Source organism: Pan paniscus, chromosome 11 (assembly GCF_029289425.2).
Source record: "Pan paniscus chromosome 11, NHGRI_mPanPan1-v2.0_pri, whole genome shotgun sequence".
NCBI lineage: Eukaryota > Metazoa > Chordata > Mammalia > Primates > Hominidae > Pan > Pan paniscus.
Window position 1 is genome coordinate 17855292 of NC_073260.2, and position 12950 is coordinate 17868241.

Sequence of the window (12950 nt, forward strand, 5' to 3'; positions counted from 1 at the left end):
AAGCAGAAGAAACAGAAATTCATGGACAGAGTCACTTTCCCAGGGGCAGTGAGTTAATGTCCTGGAGAAACACTGGCTGTTCCTTGCTTTTCTGTAGCTCTCTGTTTCTCTTTAGTTTGTGTTTGAGCTTTTCCAAGCCAGACGGCTTCTGGGGAGGCTCATTAGAGGGTTTATTTTGGTTCTGGTTTTGTTTTAAATTGCCTTAAATATAGACAAGAACAGCTAGTCTTAGACAGGAGGACCACTCTGCGTGTCATTTATTTTGACTGAGCAGCTTGGTGTGTACTTCAGTTGGCATCCTTGAACTTAGTTCCTTGTATTAAATAAGGAAAGTATCGCTCACATTTACATAATAGCAACAATGAATTTTTTCAGACTGTCAGTGTCAGAGAACCACCAGATTTATTTACTTAAATAACTTTCTGTCTGGTTACAAAAGTAATATGTTCTCATTGTAGAACATTTGAAAAATGTAGATAGCAGCGGTACCTATAATCCCAGTACTTTGGGAGGCTGAGGCAGGTGGATCACCTGAGGTCAGGAGTTTGAGACCAGCCTGACCAACATGGTGAAACTCCGTCTCTACTAAAAATACAAAAATTAGCTGGGCATGGTAGTGGGCACCTGTAATCCCAGCTACTTCAGCCTGGGCGACAGAACGAGACTCCGTCTCAAAAAAAAAAGAAAAATGCAGAGGTAGAAGGGAAAAACAGACCACTCTCCCACAATCTCTTTGCCTGGTGTTCACCACTGTTGCCATGTGAATCTAGTTCTGGCCAGAATGTTTTCTTTTTTTAATTGTCATAAAATATACATAACATGAAATTTACTATTTTAACCCTTTTTGCAATTTTTTAATAGATTCAGTGGGTACAAATGCAGTTTTGTTACATGGATATACTGCATAGTGGTGAGGTCTGGGCTTTTAGTGTATCCGTCACCCAAATAGTGAACATTGCACCCAATAGGCACAGTGAGCCCAAGTCTATGCTCGTAACCACCATGTTCTGCAGCCCCTCAACCACCCTGAGAGGTGGGGATTATGATTATCCCCTTTACACAGATCAGGAAGACAACCAAGTTGCTCTCTTATTTGCAAGCATCGTCAAGTAGGACTTTTTCTACCTCTCTAAACATGTTTAGGATTAAATGAACAGCAACAACTTGCAACCTTTGTGTCTGTAGCATTCTTTGCCAAGAACACTTAATCCTCACACCTCCACAGAGGTAAGCAGGTTGGAGATCGTGACCTTCAAGTTTCCCAGCAGGAAGTGACCTGGGACACGAAGCCAGGGCTCTTTACATTTGGTCTGCAGCCGCCTCTACAACACTGAGGCCCTATAATTCTCCAACTCAGGATGTGGAAGATGGACAGATACTGAATGCTGGCTGTTATCTGATAGATCCATGGGCTGTTCGGGCTGTAATGATGAGACTAATCAACTCGGGGCTGGGCACGGTGCCAAGCTCTTACCTGGGCAGCCTCTGGACAGCTTTGATCAGCAGGACTCCAGCCCGAGGCTCATTTGCTACGGTTCTCTGGCTTTCAATTAAGGAATGACCCTAAATGTGTGCTCCTTTGTTTTGAGAGTTTGAGGATGAAAGTGTGTCAGGGAAGGAGGAGGGCCGTGTTTGAATTTTCTAGAAATTGAATTGTCTGCCTTCCAGGTTTGCACACTCTCTGCCAAGCTGTGGCTGACCAGCCAGGAGCCTTATTCATCTGATCAGTAGTGTTCCCTGGAGGCGCCTGGGTAGGAAGAACAGCATTGGCTCCAACGAAAAGAGGTCCCAGCTGGTGACCTCGAGTGAGTCACTGAGACTCTCAGAGCCTTTGTATGTTGACCTTTGAAAATAGTGAAGGGCCCTGTCCTACCACTTCACAGGTGATTGTGACGATCCATTGAGATAAAAGAGAGAGGCTGCTCTGTAAACTGTAAAGTGGGAGGCACATGAGACCGGGGATCACTGCTTGCTCATGGAGAGGACCAGTTTATCTCATCCTAGCTCTTTAGGTTTTGAAATCAATTTTCCTTCCCTTCCCCACTGACCATACATAGGTCCATGAATGGCTTTTAAAATTATTTTTCTTTTCTTTTTTTTGAGACAGAATCTCGCTCTGTCACCCAGGCTGGAGTGCAGTGGAGCGATCTTGGCTCACTGAAACCTCCTCCCCGCCTCCCGGGTTCAAATGATTCTCCTGCCTCAGCCTCCAGAATAACTGGGACTACAACATGTGCCACCACACCCAGCTAATTTTGTAATTTTTTAAAATTTATTTTTTTGAGATGGAGCTTTGCTCTGTTGCCCAGGCTGGAGTGCAGTGGCACAATCTTGGCTCACTGCAAACTCCCCCTCCCAGGTTCAAGCAATTCTCCTGCCTCAGCCTCCTGAGTAGCTGGGATTACAGGCGCCTACTACCATGCCCTGCTAATTTTTATATTTTTAGTAGAGACGAAGTTTCACCATATTGGCCAGGCTGGTCTTGAACTCCCAACCTCAGGAGATCCACCCACCTCAGCCTCTCAAAGTGCTGGGATTACAGGCATGAGCCACTGTGCCCAGCCGATTTTTAAATTATTTTTTTGAGACAGGGTCTCATTCTGTCTCCCAGGCCGGAGTGCAATGGTGCAATATTGATTCCCTGCAACCTCCACCTCCTGGTCTCAAGTGATCCTCTCACCTCAGTCTTCTAAGTAGCTGGACTACAGGCACATGCCACTATGCCCAGCTCATTTTTACATTTTTTGTGGAGATGGGCTGTCACTGTATTGCCTAGACTAGTCTCCATCTCCTGGGCTCAAGGGATCCTTCTGCCTCAGCCTCCCGAAGTGCTGGGATTACAGGTGTGAGCCACTGTGCCTGGCCTCCTAGATCATTTTAGCACAACAGATTGTCCCTGAGCTCCTCCTGAGGTGTTTGTGGTGCCTGGGATTGGGGAGGCAGGGCCCATCCAGGTCCTGTGGCCCTAGCGGGGAAACACAGTGCCCAGGAGAGCTCAGCTCCCAGCAGGAAGATTTCTGATTTCTGTTACTTTTTATTCTTTTTTTTTTTTTTTTTTTTTTTTGAGACAGAGTTCCGCTTTTGTTGCCCAGGCTGGAGTGCAATGGCATGATCTCGGCTCACTGCAACCTCTGCCTCCCAGGTTCAAGGAACTCTCCTGCCTCAGCCTCATGAGTAGCTGGGATTACAGGCATGCACCACCATGCCCAGCTAATTTTGTATTTTTAGTAGAGACGGGGTTTCTCCATGTTGGTCAGGCTGGTCTCGAACTCCTGACCTCAGGTGATCCACCCGCCTCAGCCTCCCAAAGTGCTGGGATTACAGGTGTGAGCCACTGTGCCCGGCCACTTTTTATTTTATTTTTTTTGAGACAGAGTCTCACTCTGTCTCCAGGCTGGAGTGCAGTGGCGCAATCTTGGCTCACTGCAACCTCCGCCTCTGGGTTAAAGCAATTCTCCTGTCTCAGCCTCCTGAGTAGCTGGGATTACAGGCACATGCCACCACACCCAGCTAATTTTTGTATTTTTAGTAGAGACGGGGTTTCACCATGTTAGTCAGGCTGGTCTCAAACTGCTGATTTCAGGTGATCCACCTGCCTCAGCCTCGTAAAGTGCTGGGATTACAGGCATGAGCCACCGCCCCCTGCCAGTTTGGCCTATTTTTGAACTTTAAATAAATGGAATCATCCAGTGTGTACCTTTTATGCTGGGTTTCTTTCACTCAGTGCTGTATGTGTGAGATTTTCCTTGTTGACGTGAGTAGCTGTAGCTCGCTCATTCTCATTGCTCTAGGTAGAATCCCACTGTGGGACTAGGTGACAACTTACCTGTTCTGATGATACGCGTTGGGAGAGCATCTAGTTTGGGGTGTGCTATGAAATTTTTTTTTTTTTTTTTTTTTTGAGATGGAGTCTTGCTATGTCGCCCAGGCTGGAGTGCAGTGGCACGATCTCGGCTCACTGCAAGCTCCGCCTCCCGGGTTCAAGTGATTCTCCTGCCTCAGCCTCCCGAGTTGCTGGGACTACAGGCGCCTGCCACCACAGCCGGCTAATTTTCTGTATTTTTAGTAGAGATGGGATTTCACCGTGTTAGCCAGGATGATCTCGATCTCCTGACCTCATGGTCCACCCGCCTCGGCCTCCCAAAGTGCTGGGATTACAGGCCTGAGCCACTGCACCCGGCCAACTATGAATATTCTAATGCATGTGTCTTGGTGAACATCCACACACTTTCGTTTGGGTGTGGAACTGGGAGCAGAACAACAGGATAGGCAGGTGGGCATCTGTTTGGCTTAAATAGCCACAGGAAGGATTTAAGCAAGGTATTAGGAAGACTTCTGGACCCTAAAGGTTGTGGCCAAATAACTCATCCCCTTAAGAGGCGGAAGCTGTGAAATTTCCTTCTGGGGAACGGGAGGAAGAGGCTGGATTAGGCACTACTGAGCGATCGGGGGGGCCAGTCCTTGATTCCTTCCTGTCTGGCTTTGGTCCTCTGTCTTTAGTCTGGGGTTTCCAGACTGTACTCCCTGGAGATGTCTCAGCCACGTGGGAGGATGAGGAAGGGGCTTTGAGCATCATTTCCCTGCTTTAGCCAAAGGACTCCGTGTGCTCTGTTTCAGGTCGTGGGGATTCTGAGAATGATTTTGTTTGCTTTTTGAAAAAGTTTTAGCTGTTTCGACATTTGAAAATCTACTGCCCACCGGGCATGGTGGCTCACACCTGTAATCCCAGCACTTTGGGAGGCTGAGGCGGGCGGATCACGAGGTCAAGAGATCAAGACCATCCTGGCCAACGTGGTGAAACCCTGTCTCTACTAAAAATACAAAAAAATTAGCTGGGCGTGGTGGCACATGCCTGTAGTCCCAGCTACTCGGGAGGCTGAGGCAGGAGAATCACTTGAACCCAGGAGGCAGAGCTTGCAGTGAGCCAAGATCGCGCCACTGTACTCCGCCCTGGGCGACAGAGTGAGACTCCATCTCAAAAAAAGAAAAGAAAAGAAAAAAAGAAAGAAAGAAAATCCACTGCCCCTAGGTCCCTTCCAGCTGCAAGATTCTATTTTGGGAGCAGGAGGTGGGTATGGGAAGGGTTAAGCATTATTCAGCCGAAGAGCGGAGTTGAGCCTTGGTGACCTTTTAAAGTTCTTGTAGTGTGCTTTGTGCTGTGGGAGATCCCGTAACATTCTATGAAAATGTAGTGTTCAAACCAAACAGCGACTTCTGAAGCCTAAAAGATGTAGAGGAAGGACTTAACTTTGAGGAACATTTAGGTAGAATTTCCACCAGTCTTGAGGACTCTCAAGATAGCCCTTTATCCACTCCTCTGTGGTGTGTGTGTGTTTGTGTGTGTGTTTTAACGTCTCCATTGGCTGGTCCTAGGAGCAGTCACTTGAAGTTGTTTGGGTCCAGAATGGTTTCCATTTTTATCCAGGAGTGTGTGATGTGGGCCCCCTTGGTGTCCCTCTCAAGGGTGGGTGGTGGCCTTTCTTCCTCCCATACTAGGCCCAGTTTGGACCATGGTTTTGCTTGGCAAGGAGGCTGGGCCGCTCATGGATCCAGAGAGGAACATTTCTGCCTTGGCACACAGCTCTGAGTCAACAGGCCTGATAAACAGCTCGTTTCCCAAAGGCCTGCAAGGAACAAAGCCCCTGGCTGCTGAGGGCTCTGTCTACTCCCCATCTCCTGAAACAGCTGTTTATTCTTTTGACAGGAGTTGAAACCAGCACCTTCCCTTTCTCTGAGTCCTGCCTCCTTCTGCAGAAGGGAGCTCAAAAGAACTTTGTTGTTTTGCCTTTTACTCTGGGGTGAAAGCGGCAGACGATGAGGTACGTGAGATGGTGAAATGATTTGCTTCTGCCATGCTAGGGTCACGGGTGGATCCCCCTAAACTCTCGGTGGCCCCCTCAGTAGTTTTGGAAGAGGACCAAGTCCTTGTCTGTCCAGCAGTGGATCTGGAAGCAGGATGCCGGCTCAGGGACTTCACTGTAAGTTCAGCTTTATTTTGCTCCCCTGGCAGGACCTCACAGGGCTGCAGCCAAGCTGCAGCCTGGAGTTTTTCCTGAAGGATTTAAGTTGTTAATGCAGGAGCAGGGGGCGAGTCTTGGGGCTCAGGGGTGAAGTTATGGATGGAGGCAGAGCCCTCTCAGAATTGTGTAGCATCTTTCATTTATCTTACTTTGGTTCTCTGGGAAAAACCCTTGCAGTGATTTCTAGACCAGGCAGCATGGAAAAGCTGGCTGGATTCAGCCTTTAGATTTCCCAAAGGGGATTCGAGAGAAAGCACTGTAAGATATACTTCAGAGAACAGGTCGTTCCATTTGAGATGGCTGGAGCGACAGTGGGCCATGTATTCAGTCTGAGACCTGTCTCTTATTTTCTTGTGTCTGTTTACTCTGACCCTTATAATGAAAAACAAAACTGGAGACAACCTTCCATGCACTTCCCCTGCTTCCCCGTGAATTGTATCATGGAAGCATTTCCTTGTAAGACCCACCAGCTCACTGAGGTTTTAGGATAATAAGGCATCTTCCTCCTTACACCCAGCACCATCCCTATGCCAAGGGCTGGGCCTGGGAGGCAGGCATTTTAAATCTGGCACCAAGACTTCTGGGCATGCCCAGTGATCTCTGGCAAGCTATGCCCCTTTGCTAAAGCTCAGTTTCCTCAGCTAAAAAAGCCACACTAAGGCCACCGCACTGACCATTGTGAGGAATAAACAAGATGCTGTGAGTGAGGACACCCCACACCACGCACACAGAAGGTGCCTGGAAATGCTAGGAGAGTTGAGCTGATGCTCACCAGCTGGTCCAAGGAAGAGCTGGCCCCATAGCAATTAACCCATGCAGAAGCCTTCATGTTTTCTAGAGCAACAGAGTGGTTAAAAGAGAGGGCAGTAGAGCCTGGCTCCCTGGATTTGAACCCCAACTCCACCACCTTATGCTATGTGACGCTAGGCAAGTTACTTCACCTTTCTGAGCCTCTGTTTTCATATCTGTGAAATGGGGATAATAATAGAGTAACTTCACTGGGTTGTCATGGGGCTTAACTAAGAGACTCCTGAAAAGGGGTTTAGCCCAGGGTCTGGCCTGGCCTGGCTTGATTGGGGAAAATACAGGTGTTGCAGGGTTTGAAGCTGATTCCATTTGGGGAGCCCTCTTTAAGAAGAAGAATGGGCTGGCCGTGGTGGTTCATGGCTGTAATCCCAGCACTTTGGGAGGCTGAGGCGAGCAGATCACGAGATCAGGAAATCGAGACCATCCTGGCTAACACGGTGAAACCCCGTCTCTACTAAAAATAAAAAAAAAAATTAGCCGGGCGTGGTGGCGGGTGCCTGTAGTCCCAGCTACTCAGGTGGCTGAGGCAGGAGACTGGCATGAACCTGGGAGGCGGAGCTTGCAGTGAGCCGGGATTGTGCCACTGCACTCCAGCCTGGGTGAGAGAGCAAGACTCCGTCTCAAAAAAAAAAAAAAAAAAAAAAAAGCAAGGTTGCAAATGCAATGTTAGGTATGGAAGTAAGTATCTGGAATATGAGAAGTGATATCACAACAAATAACAAAGACTGACAAACATTCCAAATATAACAAAATCCAGAAAACAATGACATAAGAAAATGATGTAAAACTAATACAAAAATGATTAGTGTTACTTAACTGTCTGATACACCTGTCATGTTTGGGCTACATACTCTGACTGCCACTTTATCTGACAACAGTTTTCTAGAATCATTTCCAATAAAAGAGAAAAGACAGATAAATCAGTTTTGCCTGTGGCATGGTTAATCAATGGGTGCTTTTTATTACTGAGAGTTTAGAGGAATTTATTTTAGCTTCCCAATTTGTTATTGGCAATGCCACTTCTCTAAGTCATTTGACAGTTTCTCAGGTGGCTCCAGCCAGATCATGAGAAAACTCAGCCCTGGATCCTTGCTAGGCATAGTGAGGCAGACAAACCTGGGTGGAGCATGAGGTGGCTGTGAGACCTGGATCATAGTGACCCCTGAGCAGGGAGCAGAGACAGCAGTGTGTAGTTCATCTCCTTCTTCTTGAGGCCAAAGGAGGAGGGGCCCAGGTGCTCAACAAGGTCCACCTGGGACCGGTTGTTTCTGGGACCTAGGTGGGTGTGCAGGTAATGGGTCAGCACCCCAGCTCAGCCTGCAGCCCCTGGACAGGCACTGAGGCTAGAGAGTGACTTTCCCAGGCAAGGCAACACTCTTTACCTCTGGGAAGCATTTGGGGCTTTCTCATGCTCACCCTAATGGGAAATCAGGCCCAGTCTTGCAAGGGGGCTTGTGCACGTGAGGACCCTGACACCTAAGCTTCATTAGCTCCTGGTAAGTCAGCCTCTGCATTCAGTGCATATTGGTTGGTGGTTCCTATGCATGATCTGAGCCAAAAGGCTGAGAAGTGATAGTTGATGAATCCTATCATTTGATCATCACACCAAGGAGCCCGTGTAGGTCACTGCAGCAGGGTTAGCTCTATGTGGCTAAAAGAACTGCCCTCAAAAAATGAGGTTTACATCCCTGAGGCTGATTTCTCATGCACATCCTGGGTTCATCAGAGAAGCCTACTGGGGAATCTTAGCTCCAAAGGACTTGTTTCTGGGCCAAGGAATCTGAGGCCAGAGAAACTCGTGACGCCAGTTTAGAAAGCTGGCACTGTGTTGGTGCTGGGGCTGACCTGCAGGACTATGACAAGGCTGGGGACGGGGTGAGGCAGGGGTGGAGCAGGGAGGTGGGGTGGGGTGCAAATGGAGGTGCCGCTGGTCTGGTCAGAGCCGTGTTCCCGGGATAGAGCGGGGTGTGGAGCTGACTTTATCACAACATGCAGTTGGCGTGTGGACTCGCTCCTGACTGTTCTGAGAGATGCTGCCCATCAAGATTCCCCTCTCAGATGAACTCACAGCCCTGCTTTCACACCAAGCTCTGAGCCATGCATTTCTGAATCTCTCCCATTAAAAAGCATCATCATTATTATAGGTACTGTGTGGGGGGCATTAACAGACCATGGGCACAGTATGCTTTCAAGAACCCTTTGAGGAGGGTGTTAGAATCTCCATTTTGTATATGTAAATAGAGGCTCAGAGCGTTAAAGTAACTGGCCTAAGGTGTACATCTAGGACTCTGCTGATTTAAGAGTCTTTGCTCTTAGCCTAATTTTTACCTGGAATGCTGGAGCTGAACACTCTCCTTTATAATCAAGGATATGGAGGACTAAAGACTAGAGTCTTGTCCAAGGTCAATAATACCCAGTTAATTACTGCACCCTTCCCCATTCCCTTACCTGTTTTCCTTCTCTTTGCAACACTGTCACTACCTGACATTATATATCCTGTTGAGTCTCTTGACTCCCATTGGAACAGAAGCTCTATGATAATCTTGTTCACTAAAGCATCTCCAGTTCCAAAAACCATCTGGAGCACAGTAGCCTAGTCCATGTTTGTTAATGAATCCATGGCAGAGCAGAACTGGAGTGCCTCAGAACTCTCCTTACTCATTTGTTCACCCCAAACACTTGTGTTACAGGAAGGGGGCCTGGATCCAGACCCCAAGAGAGGGTTCTTGGATCTCACTCAAGAAAGAATTGAGGGTGAATCTGTAAAGTGAAAGCAAGTTTATTAGGAGAGTAGAGGAATAAAAGAATGGCTGCTCCATAGGCAGAGCAGCCCCGAGGGCTGCTGGTTGCCCATTTTTATGGTTATTTCTTGATGACATGCTAAGCAAGGGGTGGATTATTCATGGCTCCCCTTTTTAGACCATATAGGGTAACTTCATGACATTGCCATGGTATTTGTAAACTGTCATGGTGCTGGTGGGAGTGTAGCAGTGAGGAGGACCAGAGGTCACTCTCGTCACCGTCTTGGTTTTGGTGGGTTTCAGCCGGCTTCTTTACCGCAAACTGTTTTACCGGCAAGGTCTTTATGACATGTATCTTGTGCTGGTTTCCGGTTTCATCCTGTGACTTAGAATGCCTTAACCATCTGGGAATGCAGCCCAGTGGGTCTCAGCCTTATTTTACCCAGCTCCCATTCAAGATGGAGTTGCTGTGGTTCAAATGGCTCTGACACTTGGGATGCTCCTACTGGGAGCCAGGGCCTGTGCCAGTCTGGACCCATCACAATAGCCTGAAAGTGATTAAGGCTCAAGCGGAGAACGGGTGGGCTCTAGGGGCCTGATGTAGGAATCTCAGGCTGGGAGGAGAATTCTTTAGCCTGCAGAGAGGTGGAGCCTGCGGAGAAGGCTTGGTTTCTCCTGCCACCACTTTCACCCTGCCGGATTCCTGCTCTCTGAGATAATGGCTTTTCCATGGCATCTGAGTGCATGGCATTCAGCTGAGAGGTTCACCTTTTCCCCTGGCACGAGATGGAGAAGATAGGATCTGCTAGAATTCCTTTCAGAGTGGAATTCTGTTTGGAAGGAATTACCTTGACGCCCTGTTGGGGTGGAACTGTGAGATTCTCAGAGGGTGTGTGTGTTGTTCTGTGTGAGAAGGATTGGAGGTGGGTGGTAGGGAAGAATTCACTTATGGGCCATATGGAAAAGTCTGTCTGACACTACAGGGAAACAGAAGCGGAAAAGGAGGAGGGTGAGGGTAGAGGGAGGAAGGTGGAGAAATGACAGGCTGTACAATGTGACCCTGCCTTGCAAAATGCCTGTATATTTTTAGCATAATCTGCACATATTCCAGGAATGGGGGTGAGAGTGCTTGCATTTGGGAAGCAGTGCAGGCGCTGAGTTCTGGTTAACTGAGTTCTACAAATGGTCTGGGGCCATAGGATGGATTCAGAGAGAAAGTATAAGAGTATTAAGGCAGAGGGTCTGAGAGATGGCAGGAGGGCTCTGGACCATTGCAGGCTGTGCAACTGGGGCTGGCCAAGTTCACCCAGTCCTCTGAGGGGTGGGACCCAGGAGACATCAGGGTTCCACTCTCCCACTTCAGACAGGGTGTTAATAGTTGGCAGGTCCTAATTCTGTGCTCCATCCCTTGAAAGGAGAATTTTAGAACTTTCTTTTCTTTTCTTTCTTTCCTTTCTTTTCTTTCTTTCCTTCCTTCTTTCTTTCTTTCTTTCTTTCTTTCTTTCTTTCTTTCTTTCTTTCTTTCTTTCTTTCTCTCTCTCTCTCCTTCTCTCTTTCTCTCTTTCTCTCTTTCTTTCTTGCAGGATCTCACTCTGTCACCCAGGCTGGAGTGCAGTGGCTTGATCACAGCTCACTGCAGCCTGGACCTTCCCAAGCTCTGGTGATCCTCCTACCTCAGCTTCCCCAATAGCTGGGACTACAGGTATGCACCATCACACCCAGCTACTTTTTGTAGAGAGGGGGTTTCCCCATGTTGCCCAGGCTGGTCTCGAACTCCTGGGCTCAAGCAATCTGCCCATCTTGGCCTCCCAAAGTGCTGGGATTACAAGCATGAGCTACTGTGCCTGGCCCAAACCCATGTTTCTTACTGGTGGGTAGGACAGTGAACCACCAGTCTTCAGAATTACACAGTTGAAAATTCAGAGAGACAAACACACAAGGGAAGAACTTTTAGACCACAATGGCTGCCAAATGCCTCATTTTTTTGTCCAGAGAGAAAAATAAAAATGTTTTAAAAGACCCATTGGCCACCCTGCCAACCTTTCCTCCCTGGAGGCTTGGATTCCAGATTCCAGGAAGCATGTCACCGCCTATTTGTAGTGCTTTGCTGAAGGATGCAAAATTGGCTCATTCAGACGGCTTCCAATTGTAAATCTTTTTTTTTTTTTTTTGAGATGGAGTCTTGCTCTGTCACCTAGGCCGGAGTGCAGTGGCATGATCTTTGCTCACTGCAGCCTCTGCCTCCCGGGTTTAAGTGATTCTCCTGCCTCAGCCTCCCAAGTAGCTGGTATTACAGGCACGTGCCGCAACACCCAGCTGATTTTTATATTTTTAGTAGAGAAGGGGTTTTGCCATGTTGGCCAGGCTGGTCTCGAACTCCTGACCTCAAGTGATCCGCCCACCTCAGCCTCCCAAAGTGCTGAGATTACAGGCTAGCACCCGGTCATCCAATTGTAAGTCTTAAACAAGAGTAACGATTGACCACAGCAAAAAAGCAGGCAGATTCAAGCCATAGATAAGCTCCAGAAAGAAGTGGGCTTCGAGAGTTGCTTCTGATGCTAATTTTTGGAATAAAAAAAATCATAAACATCTGTGTATTTGGAGCGGGGATTTGGAGGTATGTCTGATTCGGGCTATCCCTGATGTAAGCGCCAATGTTTCCAATCGTGAGAGTTTTCACCTTTCTCTGCCTAACGTTCCTTACAATTTGCATTTGATCCTCAGCAGGTGGGGTTGGCAAGGCTTGGGACACACAGCCAGCCTCTCTGTTGCCTCCTCGGCACACATAGGGGGTTGTAGCAGTGCCTGAGGCTTGATCAAAGAGAATCAAAGTCACATCCCACTTCTGAGGCATCCTTAATCAGGCTATGACACAGAACAGATGGGTAAACCTTTAGAGTCCTTCATTTGCATTTATTTGCACTTCATTGTATAACATGTTCTTATTCCAAATCCCTCCTTTCTTTCCTTCAAATCTGTTTTGAGCACTTGCTAAATACCAGGCACTGTGCTATCTCATTGCATCCTCCCAACAGCCTGTTTTATGGCTATCAGTAATAAAAACTAGTGGACTTTTTTTTTCTTCTGCATTTATACTATGCCAGGCACAGTGCTAAATATTTTATGGACAACATTATCTCTTGTAATCATCACTATTAATTTAATGTGATCCAGTAGAGGTCCACAATCCCTTATCTGAAACCCTGGGGCCAGATGTGTTGGAATTCAGAATTTTTTGGACGTGGATTATGTATCATATATAACATTCCTGGTGCAGCAGCACCACATAATAAAATACATCAGTATTTATGCATAGAAATGTTTAAACAGTCTCACTCAGTGGGATAAAGATTATAAATGGCCTCATGTCAGTTAGGGCCTT

At 47.6% G+C, this 12950-nt stretch overlaps 1 pseudogene across 2 annotated transcripts in view; it reads left to right on the forward strand.

The window, feature by feature from the left end:
* GGTA1 (glycoprotein alpha-galactosyltransferase 1 (inactive)) overlaps nt 1-12950 on the forward strand; it is a 58677-nt pseudogene that overhangs the window by 14614 nt on the left and 31113 nt on the right. For both annotated transcript variants that reach the window (NR_132141.1, NR_132139.1), the window contains 1 exon segment: nt 5705-5819. The product of NR_132141.1 is annotated as a glycoprotein alpha-galactosyltransferase 1 (inactive), transcript variant 2 (transcript).